This window comes from Lithobates pipiens, unplaced genomic scaffold, assembly GCF_037356315.1.
Source record: "Lithobates pipiens isolate NorthernLeopardFrog02 unplaced genomic scaffold, aLitPip1_a1.2 Scaffold_30, whole genome shotgun sequence".
Lineage (NCBI taxonomy): Eukaryota > Metazoa > Chordata > Amphibia > Anura > Ranidae > Lithobates > Lithobates pipiens.
Window position 1 is genome coordinate 81,696,404 of NW_027507791.1, and position 15,867 is coordinate 81,712,270.

Below are 15,867 nucleotides of genomic sequence, written 5' to 3' on the forward strand. Positions count from 1 at the left end.
CTCCGGGGTCATGTCGGGGACCCTTCCGTCCACCTCCTTCAGCTGCAGCACGACCGTCTGCTTCATCCAAGACTCCAGGGTAGGGAGCCCGTCTGCAGGGGGGGAGGGCTTGGCTGGATTCGGCTGGCTGGCACCGGCCGGGTTGGGGGTGGATGTTGAGGCCGCGACATCCTCTGGGATCTCGGAGGAAGTGGCTGGAGCGGGGTTCCTTTTGTTCTTTCCGGTCTTCCCGGTCTTTCTATCGCTCTTCCCCATCGTCTTGGAGATGGAAGTCGCTTCAGGTGTTCTTTCGGCGGCTTCCTTCTGGTTTCCTCGACGTCTTCGCTCTGAAGCCTTTATAAAGGCTCTTGCATCTACTGCCCGGAGGTAGTAATGCGGAGGAGGGGGGGAGGAGGGAAGACCGCAATCTCGTTCCTTGTGGGGGCTAAGCCTCTGGCCCAATAGCAGCAAGTAGGTGAAGCTGAATTTAATCAACGATCCTACAAGGCCGAGCAGAGGGTACCCCACAAGGACCTAATGGCTTGGATAGATACAAGTGGTTCTCAACGTCCTAGCTGTGAAGCAGAGACACCCCTAAGGGCTATAGTCGATACTACACTTGATCTTAGCCAAAAGGCCGAGAATCCCCACCCCCTCCCCCATACATCATTAGCAGGCTCACCATGAGCTGACATTTCTGGCTCTGGTTGTCCTTATATACCTCTGAGGGTCACCATTGGATTGTCCTCGCTTCGGCAGGACATATACTAAAATTGGAACGATACAGAGAAGATTAGCATGGCCCCTGCGCAAGGATGACACGCAAATTCGTGAAGCGTTCCATATTTTCTTCCCCCCCCAAGGTTTCAGCAGGGGCTTCAACCTAAAGTCCAAGGGGGTGTATGTGGCGCGGGCTTTTTTTTTTTTTTGGCTGGGCTGTGTTGTTGTGTGGCAGGGAGTAAGCTCACTTGCTGGTTGCCTGGCTACCAGTGCCTATCAATGCTGACCACTAAACTCACCTGCCTGACACACACTGACCTTTACACGGACCTACCTACCTGACATGCATGCAGGGCCGATCCTAGGGTCACAGACGCCTGGGTGCAGAAATATTTCTGGCGCCCCCCACATGGGCGTGGCCATCTTACTAACCCCTCCCCTTTACAAATGTTTCTATGGCTACAACTCAAACACGGAGATGCTCCCCTAAGAAGTCTTTATTACCCTGGGATCCTCCCATGATCTTTTAACAATAAAGAAAATGAGTAGACTAATGGGACCTGAAGGGGGGTCCCGCTAATGCCCACAGAGAGGGATTTCCGTTAGAGAGTGTGTTAGAAAGAGCTCCCAGACATTATGCAAGACATGATACAAGAGATGGTCAGAGACTGCAGACATGATACAAGAGATGGTCAGAGACTACAGACATGGTACAGGAGATGGTCAGAGACTGCAGACATGGTACAGGAGATGGTCAGAGACTGCAGACATGATACAGGCAGGGGCAGACTGATCAGTTGGTCACTTGGGCGCCGCCCGAGGGCCCGAGGCCATTAGGGGCCCGGGCTAGGCCACATGAGAGGCCACTTGCAACGGCTGAAATACATGCCGCGATGCCGATAATAACACAGGTAACTGTGCGCTGCTCCCTGCCGGCCCCTCCTTACATATTGCGTTTACTATGGCGGTGCAGTTGTACTTTTTTCGCCGAGCGCTTTCTTTTTGTGGTATTTAATCACCACGGGGGGGGGTTTGAATTTATTGTGCCAAATGAAAAGGACCAACATTTGTGAAAAAAAAAAAAAAAAATGAAAATAAATAATCACAGACAGTACTAATTGTTTTTGTACAGAGGATATGATCACCAATAGTCTCATGATAGGGAGGTTGCAATAATGACTTGCTTAAAAAAATTAATTAAATGGGTTTAAAATATTATTAAAAAAAGAATGGAATAAAATGTATCTTTAATGTATTTAAAAAAAAAAGCCTCCAATAAACACAGTTTATATTAAAAAAAAAAAAACATATATATATATATATATTTTTATTTTTTAATTACAAAAGTAAAAAAATATATACCTAGCGGAGGATGGTTTCGATCCATCGACCTCTTGGTTATGGGCCCGGCACGCTTCCGCTGCGCCACTCTGCTACTTGGTTGCTATGGGAACCTTTGAAATACTATATAAGATATCTTCTTATCTCCTGTACTCTTGTCACGGCTATACTAAAAAATAAAAAAAACCTACTTATATATCGCGGTTAGATTGGCGGTGCAGTTGTACTTTTCCGGCGAGCGCTTTCTTTTTGTGCTATTTAACCCCTTGCTTACTGGCCACTTATGGTCCCCTCCTGCCCAGACCAATTTTCAGCTTTGGCCGCTGACGCACTTTCAATGTCAATGACGCGGTCATCCAACACTGCACCCAAATTACATTTTTATCATTTTTTTTCCCACATAAATAGAGCCTTCTTTTGGTGATATTTAATCACAGCTGGGGGTTTTTTTTTTTTTTGCTAAACAAACAAAGAAATATGGAAAATTCTGAAGAAAAAAAAAAATCATGTTTAATAGTTTGTTATACAATTTTGCAAACAGGTAATTTTTCTGCTTCATTGATTTGCACTGACAGGTGGCGCTGGTGGGCGGCACTTGTGGGGGGCACAGATGGGCACTGGGGATCTGGTGGCACATCACGGTGATTGGGACTGATGTCCATGGCTATACAAAAAAATAAAATGTTGTTACATATTGCGGTTACATTGGCGGTGCAGTTGTACTTTTTTTGGCGAGCGCTTTCTTTTTGTGGTATTTAATCACCACGGGGGGTTTTAAATTTTTTGTGCCAAATTAAAAGGACCAACATTTGTTAAAAAAAAAAAAAAAAAAAAAAAAAATGAAAATAAATAAAGTATCACAGACAGTACTAATTGTTTTTGTACAGAGGATATGAACACCAATAGTCTCATGATAGGGAGGTTGCAATAATGACTTGCTTAAAAAAATTCATTAAATGGGTTTAAAATATTATTAAAAAAGAATGGAATAAAATGTATCTTTAATTTCTTTTTTTTTTTAAAACCTCCAATAAACAGTTTATATTAAAAAAAAAAACTTCTGATGTAATGGGAACCTCCAATGCGACTTTTAAGGCTTCATGCACAGAGCCTGCGTAGTCACTCTGCAGGGACTCAGCGCCCAATGAGATGAAATAGATGAGGCTGTGCGCCATTTTGGGTGTATGCTCCAAACACAGATATGGCGCATTCTGCCGTGTGGTGCGTTCCACATACGGCCGCGTGCGTGAAACCAAAAAATGGTCATACGCCATTAGAATTTAGTTTCAAATTTTTCAATTTAGAAAATCAAATGCTAAAAGAAAAGGAAATTTTTAACAACATTGGTCATCGAACGTACTGAGAATGTTTGTACGAACATTCGTATGAAAAAACCTACTAGTGTATAGCTTACTTTATGTCCCCAACGATATAATAACATGCATGTTATAATATAAATGTGTGTATATATTATAGCTCATAAGAAGAGGGAAGTAATTATAACTACTGTTATTTGGTGCAAGAAAATGTGGTTCGCTTCACGATTATGCGTGTCATCCTTGCGCAGGGCACATGCTAATCTTCTCTGTATCGTTCCACTTTAAGTATGTGTCCTGCCAATACCGGCCGAGGACAACATACATGGTACCTTCTAAATTATATAAACTTCTCATATAATGAACTAATGACATTAGGGAGAGTATTAAATATCAAATATCCATATTTTACTTTATATATTCCAAACTAATTCTGTAATGACCCTTTTTCCTGATAAATAATGTCTGTGAATTGAAAAAATGTATTTAAATAAAGGAAATAAGCAGCATGAAAGCATATGTTGAAGCAAAACACCGTATGCAAATTTATGCAAATTAGCAGCTGAGCCGCAAAGCATTCTGGGAGTGCAGAACCCACCCACCAACCGTCATTGACTAGCTGCAGCTGACACATAAACGCATTATATAGGATCTAAAAGGTTCCCATGGCAACCAAGTAGCAGAGTGGCGCAGCGGAAGCGTGCTGGGCCCATAACCCAGAGGTCGATGGATCGAAACCATCCTCTGCTAGGTGTATATTTTTTTCTTTTGTAATTAAAAAAATATAAACAGGGGGACACTCACACAGGAGGATATGCACACAGGGGGACACGCACACAGGAGGACACGCACACAGGGGGACACGCACACAGGAGGATATGCACACAGGGGGACACACACACAGCCAGGAGGACACTGCGGGGTGGGGGGACCCGGGGCCCTTACATCTGTACACTCCCCCCCATCACTTGTGGTGGCCCTGATGTCTCGGCTTCACTCACTGAGTCACCGGATGCCGATAATAATACTTCTAACAGCGCGCTGCTCCCCCCCCCCCCCGCGCCCCTCCACTCTTCTCGTCCGTCCCAGGTGATGTCACGACGCATACAGCACCTGGGATGAACGGGAGGGAAGGAGGGGCCGGCGGGGAGCAGCGCACAGTTAGCTGTGTTATTATCGGCATCGCGGCATGTATTTCAGCTGCTGCAAGTGGCCTCTCATGTGGCCGAGTCCGGGCCCCTAATGGCCTCGGGCGGCGCCCAAGTGACCGACTGGTCAGTCTGCCCCTGCCTATATCACGTCTGCAGTCTCTGATCATCTTCTGTACCGTCTCTGCAGTCTCTGGTCATCTCTTGCAGTATGTCTGCAGTCTCTGACCATCTCCTGTACTATTTCTGCAGTCTCTGATCATCTCCTGTACTATGTCTGCATTCTCTGACCATCTCCTGTACCATGTCTGCAGTCTCTGACCATCTCCTGTACTATTTCTGCAGTCTCTGATCATCTCCTGTACCATGTCTGCAGTCTCTGACCATCTCCTGTACCATGTCTGCAGTCTCTGACCATCTCCTGTACCATGTCTGCAGTCTCTGACCATCTCCTGTACTATGTCTGCAGTCTCTGATCACCTCCTGTACTATTTCTGCAGTCTCTGACCATCTCCTGTACCATGTCTGCAGTCTCTGATCATCTCCTGTACTATGTCTGCAGTCTCTGACCATCTCCTGTACTATGTCTGCAGTCTCTGACCATCTCCTGTACTATGTCTGCAGTCTCTGATCACCTCCTGTACTATGTCTGCAGTCTCTGACCATCTCCTGTACTATTTCTGCAGTCTCTGACCATCTCCTGTACTATTTCTGCAGTCTCTGATCATCTCCTGTACTATGTCTGCAGTCTCTGATCATCTCCTGTACTATTTCTGCAGTCTCTGATCATCTCCTGTACTATGTCTGCAGTCTCTGATCATCTCCTGTACTATGTCTGCAGTCTCTGATCATCTCCTATACTATTTCTGCAGTCTCTGATCATCTCCTGTACTATGTCTGCAGTCTCTGATCATCTCCTATACTATTTCTGCAGTCTCTGATCATCTCCTGTACTATGTCTGCAGTCTCTGACCATCTCCTGTACTATTTCTGCAGTCTCTGATCATCTCCTGTACTATGTCTGCAGTCTCTGATCATCTCCTGTACTATTACTGCAGTCTCTGATCATCTCCTGTACTATGTCTGCAGTCTCTGATCATCTCCTGTACTATGTCTGCAGTCTCTGATCATCTCCTATACTATTTCTGCAGTCTCTGATCATCTCCTGTACTATGTCTGCAGTCTCTGACCATCTCCTGTACCATGTCTGCAGTCTCTGATCATCTCCTGTACCATGTCTGCAGTCTCTGACCATCTCCTGTACTATTTCTGCAGTCTCTGACCATCTCCTGTACCATGTCTGCAGTCTCTGATCATCTCCTGTACCATGTCTGGAGTCTCTGACCATCTCCTGTACTATTTCTGCAGTCTCTGATCGTCTCCTGTACTATGTCTGCAGTCTCTGACATCTCCTGTACTATGTCTGCAGTCTCTGATCATCTCCTGTACTATGTCTGCAGTCTCTGATCATCTCTTGTATCATGTCTTGCATAATGTCTGGGAGCTCTTTCTAACACACTCTCTAATGGAGATCCCTCTGTGGGCATTAGCGGGACCCCCCCTTCAGGTCCCATTAGTCTACTCATTTTCTTTATTGTTAAAAGATCATGGGAGGATCCCGGGGTAATAAAGACTTCTTAGGGGAGCATCTCCGTGTTTGAGTTGTAGCCATAGAAACATTTGTAAAGGGGAGGAGTTAGTAAGATGGTCACGCCCATGTGGGGGGGGTTCCAGAAATATTTGTAAAGGGGAGGGGTTAATAAGATGGCCACGCCCATGTGGGGGGTGCCAGAAATATTTCTGCACCCAGGCGTCTGTGACCCTAGGATCGGCCCTGCATGCGTGTCAGGTAGGTAGGTCCGTGTAAAGGTCAGTGTGTGTCAGGCAGGTGAGTTTAGTGGTCAGCATTGATAGGCACTGGTAGCCAGGCAACCAGCAAGTGAGCTTACTCCCTGCCACACAACACAGCCCAGCCAAAAAAAAAAAAAAGCCCACGCCACATACACCCCCCTTGGACTTTAGGTTGAAGCCCCTGCTGAAACCATAGAGGGGGGAAGAAAATATGGAACGCTTCACGAATTTGCGTGTCATCCTTGCGCAGGGGCCATGCTAATCTTCTCTGTATCGTTCCAATTTTAGTATATGTCCTGCCGAAGCGAGGACAATCCAAAGGTGACCCTCAGAGTTATATAAGGACAACCAGAGCCAGAAATGTCAGCTCATGGTGACGATGTATGGGGGGGGGGGGGGGGGGGGGGGGGGGCGTTAATAAAGATTTACAGATCAATGTATCGGTGGTGATTTGAGGAAATGATAATGATCTAATCAGATCAGCTTCTCCTTACAACACATTCCGATGTTCCATACACAGATCAATAACCAATCATCTACAGATCAGATACAAGCAGCACCAGCACATGCACATGCAAATGAGCACAGCAGCCACCACAGGGGATTGTGGGAGGAGGGAGGGGCCATCCTTAGACTGTGTATCTAATTACATTGTAGCTGATTACATTGTAGTGTCAGTGTATTAGAAGCTGTTGCGGGGGATGGGAGGAGGACAAAATGCATAGAATTAGAGTCGGTGTCGATCATCTTTAGCTGCTTTCTCTTCAATAGTAAAATGTTGTTTATTCTGCGAGGCTCCTTCTAACCCTTTCACTACTAGACACGTTTTTGAAGTTTGCTTGTTTTTTGCGCACATGGTTAATAAAACATTTGACATGTGGGGGACCTCTAATATAATGGAGGACCTCTGATGTGATGGGGGGTCGGCCTGGTCATTGTGTTACACAATGGCCACCTTGCTCACTCTCCTCTCCACTATCCCTTCCCCACTTCATTTATTTATTTATTTTGTGTGTGTCACGTCTCTGTTTGTCACTGTGCACGTGTGATGAGTAGGGTGTCAGTCTTCGGGCCAACCCTGAAAGTCTTGTGAGGGGGTGGATATAGGCCTTCTGGCTTGGTTCACCCTCTCTCTTGGGGTGGTCTCCCTTTGGGGGAGCCCCAACCAAGTACCTGGGTGGGTCTGTTTCGGCAGACCTTCCGGAGAAAGGCGGTCATCTGATTTCGGCCAGATGGGCCATGTATTGGTACCTCAGTCCCCGTCTGGAGCCTAACGCCCCGGGGGATCAGGGTAAGGTTCTTCCTCATGGAGGACAGTGGTACACCCGTTGCACGTTTTTGTGTGTCACTCTTAATGTGTGTCCACTTTTTTTACACCGGGTGGAAGTTTTTGGGTGTGTTTTGCACGCCACAGGCTTTTCCCCAAAAAAAGGGGGGGGTACTCTGATCTGATGGGGGGAGCTCTGATGTGATGGGATAACCTCTGATATGATGGAGGGGCAGGGGCGGATCCAGAGTCTAATCTCGGGAGGGGCACTGCTATAAAATATGTTTTTTGGGGGGCAATTTATATGGGAAATGGCTGGTATTGGCGCTTCAATCATTACGGCACAATGGTTGTTATGGTGTCAGGATGATTGAAGGGCATTATTTCTATTAATACATTGTAATATAAAATTAAATGGTTCAACTCACCATATTGCAGAATCAGTGGGAGCCCTGAGGATGTCACTTGCCATGTCGCCTGCCACCAAATGTGGATTGTCACTTGTCACCAAATGCGGATTGTTACTTGCCACGTCACCTGCCACACATTGCGGATTGTCACTTGCCACGTAGCCTGCCACACATTGCGGATTGTGACTTGCCACGTCACCTGCCACACATTGCGGATTGTCACTTGCCACGTCGCCTGCCACCAGATGCGGATTGCCACGTAGCCTGCCACACATTGCAGATTGCCACTTGCCACGTCACCTGCCACACATTGCGGAATGTCACTTGCCACATAGCCTGCCACACATTGCGGATTGTGACTTGCCACGTCACCTGCCACATATTGCGGATTGTCACTTGCCACGTCGCCTGCCACCAGATGCGGATTGCCACGTAGCCTGCCACACATTGCGGATTGCCACTTGCCACGTCACCTGCCACACATTGCGGATTGTCACTTGCCACGTCGCCTGTCACCAGATGCGGATTGCCACGTAGCCTGCCACACATTGCGGATTGCCACTTGCCACGTCACCTGCCACACATTGCGGATTGTCACTTGCCACGTTGCCTGACCCACATTGCGGATTGCCACTTGCCACGTCACCTGCCACACATTGGGGATTGTCACTTGCCACGTCACCTGCCACACATTGCGGATTGCCACTTGCCACGTAGTCTGCCACACATTGTGGATTGCCACTTGCCACGTAGTCTGCCACACATTGCGGATTGTCACTTGCCACGTCACCTGCCACACATTGCGGATTGTCACTTGCCACGTCACCTGCCACACATTGCGGATTGTCACTTGCCACGTCACCTGCCACACATTGCGGATTGCCACTTGCCACGTAGTCTGCCACACATTGTGGATTGCCACTTGCCACGTAGTCTGCCACACATTGCGGATTGCAACTTGCCACGTAGCCTGCCACACATTGCGGATTGCCACTTGCCACGTAGCCTGCCACACATTGCGGATTGTCACCTACTGGTGGTCTTTTGTTGGGTCCCAGAGTGAAGATAGGCAGCAGAGAGATGATGCAATCTCTCTGCTGCACACAGCTTCCTACACAGTGAGGGTGGAACTGGAGGGATGCAGGGCAGTGAGAGATGATGTCATCTCCCTGCTCCCCTGCCTGCTGGCTTCCTGATTGGCCAGCAGCCCTCCTAAGCCACCCAGCTGCCCCCCCTCACTCGTCCACTAAGCGCGGGTACCCGCGGAACCGACCGCGCGGGTACCCGCGGAACCGACCGCAATTGGACCCGCGGAACCGGCCGCGGGTACCCGCGGAACCGCCCGCGATTGGACCCGCGGAACCGGCCGCGATTGGACCCGCGGAACCGGCCGCGGGTACCCGCGGAACCGCCCGCGATTGGACCCACGGAACCGGCCCGCAGGTACCCGCGGAACCGGCCGCGATTGGACCCGCGGAACCGGCCGTATTCTCGGAGGGGGCAATTAACCCGTTGCCCCCCCCCTGGATCCGCCCCTGTGGAGGGGCCTCTAATGTGATGGAAGTACCACTGATTGGGGGGGCACTGATGTGAGGGTAGAACCTCTGATGTGATAAAGGGGCCTCTGATGTGATAAAGGGACCTCTGATGTGAGGGTAGAACCTCTGATGTGATAAAGGGACCTCTGATGAGATGGGTGGATCTGTGATGTGATGGGGGACCTTTGATGTGATGGGGGGACATCTGATGTTATGGGGGATCTCTGATTTGATAGGAGGATGTCTGATGTGATGGTAGGAGCTCTGATGTGATGAGGGGACCTCTGATGTGATAAGAGGACATCTGATGCAAAGGGGGAACCTCTGATCCGGTGGGGGACCTCTGATGTGATTGGGAGACCTCTGATGTGATGGGAGGACCTCTGATGTGATGGGAGGACCTCTGATGTGATGGGAGGACCTCTGATGTGATTTGGTGATCTCTGATGTGATGGGGGGACCTTTGATCCAGGGTGGCTTTGGCCAATTATGACTCAGGGGGTTTAGTACATGCCCCACACTATATAAGGCCTTGCATAGTGTGTTGCGTCGGCGGAGAGAGATAGACAGAGAGACAGTGTCTTTGAATTTAATTTGAAGCTGTTGCAATTACAGTTGGTGTATTGTGCCATCTGCACAGTGTACGCCTAAAGCTAACCCAATTGCTGGTGTTATGCTGATCCTATCCGCAGGCAGCTGTAGCAATTATAGTCGGTGTATTGTGCCACCTGCACAGGGTACGCCTAAAGCTACCCCAATTGCTGGTGTTCTTCAGATCCTATACTACAGGCAGGCAGCTGTTGCAATTACAGTCGGTGTATGGTGTCATCTGCACAGTGTACGCCTAAAGCTACCACAATTGCTGGGCAGGTACCCGGGCAGGGCCGTCTTTAAGGCAGGGCAAAAGGGGCAGCTGCCCTGGGCCCTGTCATTGTTGTGGGGCCCAAAGCAGCTGCCTCATACTTGCCAACTATCCCAGTGTAAATTCCCTTGTCCCTTGAAGTTTTAGTCCTGTGCTATGTCCCGATATCTCAGTGAGAAGTGCTGGTACTAATGCTGCCCAGCTCTGCCCTATTGTTGTGTACAGGTGACTCACCTGCAGATCCTGTGTTTACATTAACTGGCATTCATATGTAAATAGTGGTGGCATTACTAAGTAAATAGATGCAGCTGGCAGCATTTATATGTAACTAAAGGTGGCATTCATATATGTATCATGCTCCTCTGCAGTGAGGAGATGATGTGCTGTGACTTCTAGCAGCCAATCAGTGAGCAGTATTACTTTACAGTAATCTCTAGCAACCAATTAACAAGCAGAAATCATTTGCTGTAACCTCTAGTAACTAATCAGTGAGCCGTAATGTGCGCTGTAACCTCTAGCAACCAGTCAGTAAGCAGTAATGATATGCTGTAATCTCTGGCAACCAATCGTAATTGCTGCCTGATCTGATACAGTAAACTGATTTTAAGTCTAGCTGCTATTTATTGTATGTCTCAGAGCAGGTGGAGAGCAAAATTGCATGAGGGGGCCCCCAAGAAAATTTTTGCCCAGGGTCCAATCAATATTAAAGATGGCCCTGTACCCGGGCTTACAGGATGTCCTGAGGCAGGCCAGGAAAGTCTGTGTGCATTTTCGCCGGTCATATAATGCCAGTGCTCGGCTGGCTGACGTCCAAAAGGAATTGAACCTGCCCAAGAACCGCCTAATCTGTGACACCAGGTGGAACTCAACGCTGGCCATGCTGCAGCGGCTGCAAACGCAGCAGAGGGCCATCAATGTGTACCTGTGCGACTACGGCACCAGGACAGGGTCAGGGGAGCTTGTTTTTTTTCCCCACGCCAGTGGGCCATGATCAGGGATGCATGCACTGTCCTGTCACCGTTTGAGGAGGCCACGAGGATGGTGAGCAGTGACAGTGCATGCATCAGTGACACTGTACCTCTTGTCCACCTGTTGGAGCATACACTGCATGGAATAATGGACAGGGCACTTGAGGCAGAACAGAGGCAGGAAGAGGAGGAATTCCTTGCCTCTCAAGGCCCCCTTTAGATTAGAGGGTCCTCCATCATATCAGAGGTCATCCTAACACAACAGAGGTCATCCCATCCCATCAGAGCTCCCCTCCCCTCAGAGTCCCCTCATCAGATCCGAGGTCCCCCCATCACATCAGAGGTCATCCTAACACAACAGAGGTCATCCCATCCCATCCCATCAGAAATCCCCTCCCCTCACATCAGAGTTCCCTATTCAGATCAGAGGTCCCCCCATCACATCAGATGGCCTCCAATCACATCAGAGGTCATCCTAACACATCAGAGGTCCTCCTAACACATCAGATGGCCTCCCATCACATCAGAGGTCCCCCCATCAGAGGTCATCCCATCCTATCACATCAGAACTCCCCTCCAATCACATCATAGGTTCCCCCCCATCACATCATAGGTTCCCCCATCAGATCAGAGTACTCCCAATCACATCAGAGGCCCCCCCATCACATCAGAGGTCCTCCCAAGAAATCAGAGGTCCACTCCCACCTCCCCATCACATTAGAGGGTCCTCCATCATATCAGAGATCATCCTAACACATCAGAGGTAATCCCATCACATCAGAACTCCCCTCCCCTCACATCAGAGTTCCCTCATCAGATCAGAGGTCCCCCCATCACATCAGATGGCCTCCCATCACATTAGAGATCCTCCTAACACATCAGATGGCCTCCCATCACATCAGAGGTCCCCCCATCACATCAGAGGTCATCCCATCCTATCACATCAGAACTCCCCTCCCATCACATCAGAGTTCTCTCATCAGATCAGAGGTAGGGATGAGCCAAACACCCCCCGGTTCGGTTTGCACCAGAACCTGCGAACGCACCGAAAATGTGCACGAACTTTAGAACCCCTTTAAAGTCTATGGGACTCGAACGTTCAAAATCAAAAATGCTAATTTTAAAGGCTAATATGCAAGTTATTGTCCTAAAAAGGGTTTGGGGACCCGGGTCCTGCCCCAGGGGACATGTATCAATGCAAAAAAAAGTTTTAAAAATTGACGTTTTTTTTTCGGGAGCACTGATTTTAATGATGCTTAAAGTGAAAAGAAAATTTAAATGTTCCTTTAAATATGGTGCCTGGGGGGGTGTCTGTAGTATTCCTGTGAAGTGCCATGTGTTTTCCGTGTTTAGAACAGTCCCTGCACAAGATGACATTTAACGGAAAAAAAGTGCTTGTGGTTTTAATGTAGTGTCTGGTCCCAGCAATATGGATAAAAATCATTGAGAAAAATGGCATGGGTACCCCACCCCCCACCCCGCCCATTACCAGCCCCTTTGGGTCTTGTATGGATATTAAAGGGAACCCCGTACCCAAATTTAAAAAAGGAACGGCGTGGGGCCCTTTCTCAACCTTTTCAACACAGAGGAACCCTTCAAATGATTTTCCGGTCTTGGGGAACCCCTGCTAAAAATTAGAAATCTACAACTCATGATACAATAGTGTGATAGTCAGTGGTAAGAATGGTCCTTACACTTGTGGTCATTGGGAAGAATTACCTCCTTACAGATAGTTAAAAAGATCAATGGTGTCGGTGGGAACTTATCTGAGAGGCAGAAATTTCCCAATGCTGAAGGAACCCCTGCAACCTCTGGAGGAACCCTGGTTGAGAATCACTGCCCTATATACTCAGAACAGCAGTATACAGGCGGTGCAAACAAGACAGGGACTGTGTAGGTTTGTTGTGTTAAGTAGAATCTGTTTGTAATTTTCAACTGGTACATTTCTAAAGTGTAGCTCCAGTCAAAAAATCTATTTTTAAGCTTTTTGGAAAACATGGGGAAGGGTTATCACCCCTGTATCATTTTTTTCGCTGTCTGTGCACCTCTTCAGAAGATTTCACCTCACTTTCTGTCCCAATGACAAATGTTTTTTGAAAATTTGTTTTTTTTTAGTAAAACAAGGATTGTTTTACTAAACAATCTGGTTGTCCTTATATACCTCTGAGGGTCAGCATTGGATTGTCCTCGCTTCGGCAGGACATATACTAAAATTGGAACGATACAGAGAAGATTAGCATGGCCCCTGCGCAAGGATGACACGCAAATTCGTGAAGCTTTCCATATTTTCTTCTCCCCTCTATGGTTTCAGCAGGGGCTTCAACCTAAAGTCCAAGGGGGGTGTATGTGTCCCGGGCTTTTTTTTTTTTTTGGCTGGGCTGTGTTGTTGTGTGGCAGGGAGTAAGCTCACTTGCTGGTTGCCTGGCTACCAGTGCCTATCAATGCTGACCACTAAACTCACCTGTCTGACACACACTGACCTTTACACGGACCTACCTACCTGACATGCATGCAGGGCCGATCCTAGGGTCACAGACGCCTGGGTGCAGAAATATTTCTGGTGCCCCCCACATGGGCATGGCCATCTTACTAACTCCTCCCCTTTACAAATGTTTCTATGGCTACAACTCAAACACGGAGATGCTCCCCTAAGAAGTCTTTATTACCCTGGGATCCTCCCATGATCTTTTAACAATAAAGAAAATGAGTAGACTAATGGGACCTGAAGGGGGGGTCCCGCTAATGCCCACAGAGAGGGATTTCCGTTAGAGAGTGTGTTAGAAAGAGCTCCCAGACATTATGCAAGACATGGTACAGGAGATGTTCAGAGACTGCAGACATGGTACAGGAGATGATCAGAGACTGCAGAAATAGTACAAGAGATGGTCAGAGACTGCAGACATAGTACAGGAGATGGTCAGAGACTGCAGACATGGTACAGGAGATGGTCAGAGACTGCAGACATGGTACAGGAGATGGTCAGAGACTGCAGACATGGTACTGGAGATGGTCAGAGACTGCAGACATGGTACAGGAGATGGTCAGAGACTGCAGACATAGTACAGGAGATGGTCAGAGACTGCAGACATAGTACAGGAGATGGTCAGAGACTGCAGAAATAGTACAGGAGATGATCAGAGACTGCAGATATAGTACAGGAGATGATTAGAGACTGCAGAAATAGTACAGGAGATGGTCAGAGACTGCAGATATAGTACAGGAGATGATTAGAGACTGCAGACATGGTACAGGAGATGGTCAGAGACTGCAGACATGGTACAGGAGATGGTCAGAGACTGCAGACATGGTACAGGAGATGGTCAGAGACTGCAGACATGGTACAGGAGATGGTCAGAGACTGCAGACATAGTACAGGAGATGGTCAGAGACTGCAGAAATAGTACAGGAGATGATCAGAGACTGCAGACATGGTACAGGAGATGATCAGAGACTGCAGACATAGTACAGGAGATGATCAAAGACTGCAGAAATAGTACAGGAGATGGTCAGAGACTGCAGACATAGTACAAGAGATGGTCAGAGACTGCAGACATAGTACAGGAGATGATCAGAGACTGCAGAAATAGTACAGGAGATGATCAGAGACTGCAGAAATAGTGCAGGAGATGATCAGAGACTGCAGAAATAGTACAGGAGATGGTCAGAGACTGCAGAAATAGTACAGGAGATGGTCAGAGACTGCAGAAATGGTGCAGGAGATGATCAGAGACTGCAGACATGGTACAGGAGATGATCAGAGACTGCAGACATAGTACAGGAGATGATCAGAGACTGCAGAAATAGTACAGGAGATGGTCAGAGACTGCAGAAATAGTACAGGAGATGGTCAGAGACTGCAGACATGGTACAGGAGATGATCAGAGACTGCAGACATAGTACAGGAGATGATCAGAGACTGCAGAAATAGTACAGGAGATGGTCAGAGACTGCAGAAATAGTACAGGAGATGGTCAGAGACTGCAGACATGGTACAGGAGATGGTCAGAGACTGCAGACATAGTACAGGAGATGGTCAGAGACTGCAGAAATAGTACAGGAGATGATCAGAGACTGCAAACATAGTACAGGAGATGGTCAGAGACTGCAGAAATAGTACAGGAGATGGTCAGAGACTGCAGACATAGTACAGGAGATGGTCAGAGACTGCAGACATAGTACAGGAGATGGTCAGAGACTGCAGACTTAGTACAGGAGATGATCAGAGACTGCAGAAATAGTACAGGAGATGATCAGAGACTGCAGACATAGTACAGGAGATGGTCAGAGACTGCAGACATAGTACAGGAGATGGTCAGAGACTGCAGAAATAGTACAGGAGAAATAGTACAGGAGATGATCAGAGACTGCAGACATGGTACAGGAGATGATCAGAGACTGCAGAAATAGTACAGGAGATGGTCAGAGACTGCAGACATACTACAGGAGATGATCAGAGACTGCAGAAAT

At 47.8% G+C, this 15,867-nt stretch overlaps 4 non-coding genes across 4 annotated transcripts; 2 read left to right on the forward strand and 2 right to left on the reverse strand.

Annotated features, from left to right (window-relative positions):
• Positions 1 to 722: 722 nt before the first annotated feature.
• Positions 723 to 829, forward strand: LOC143950460 (U6 spliceosomal RNA). Its single transcript, XR_013265831.1, has one exon. It is a non-coding gene; the product is annotated as a U6 spliceosomal RNA (small nuclear RNA).
• A 2,733-nt stretch (positions 830 to 3,562) lies between these two features.
• On the reverse strand, positions 3,563 to 3,674 carry LOC143950470 (U6 spliceosomal RNA). Its single transcript, XR_013265840.1, has one exon. It is a non-coding gene; the product is annotated as a U6 spliceosomal RNA (small nuclear RNA).
• A 2,886-nt stretch (positions 3,675 to 6,560) lies between these two features.
• Positions 6,561 to 6,667, reverse strand: LOC143950462 (U6 spliceosomal RNA). The gene has a single exon (XR_013265833.1). It is a non-coding gene; the product is annotated as a U6 spliceosomal RNA (small nuclear RNA).
• A 6,916-nt stretch (positions 6,668 to 13,583) lies between these two features.
• LOC143950464 (U6 spliceosomal RNA) lies at positions 13,584 to 13,690 on the forward strand. Its single transcript, XR_013265835.1, has one exon. It is a non-coding gene; the product is annotated as a U6 spliceosomal RNA (small nuclear RNA).
• The last annotated feature ends 2,177 nt before the right edge of the window (positions 13,691 to 15,867 follow it).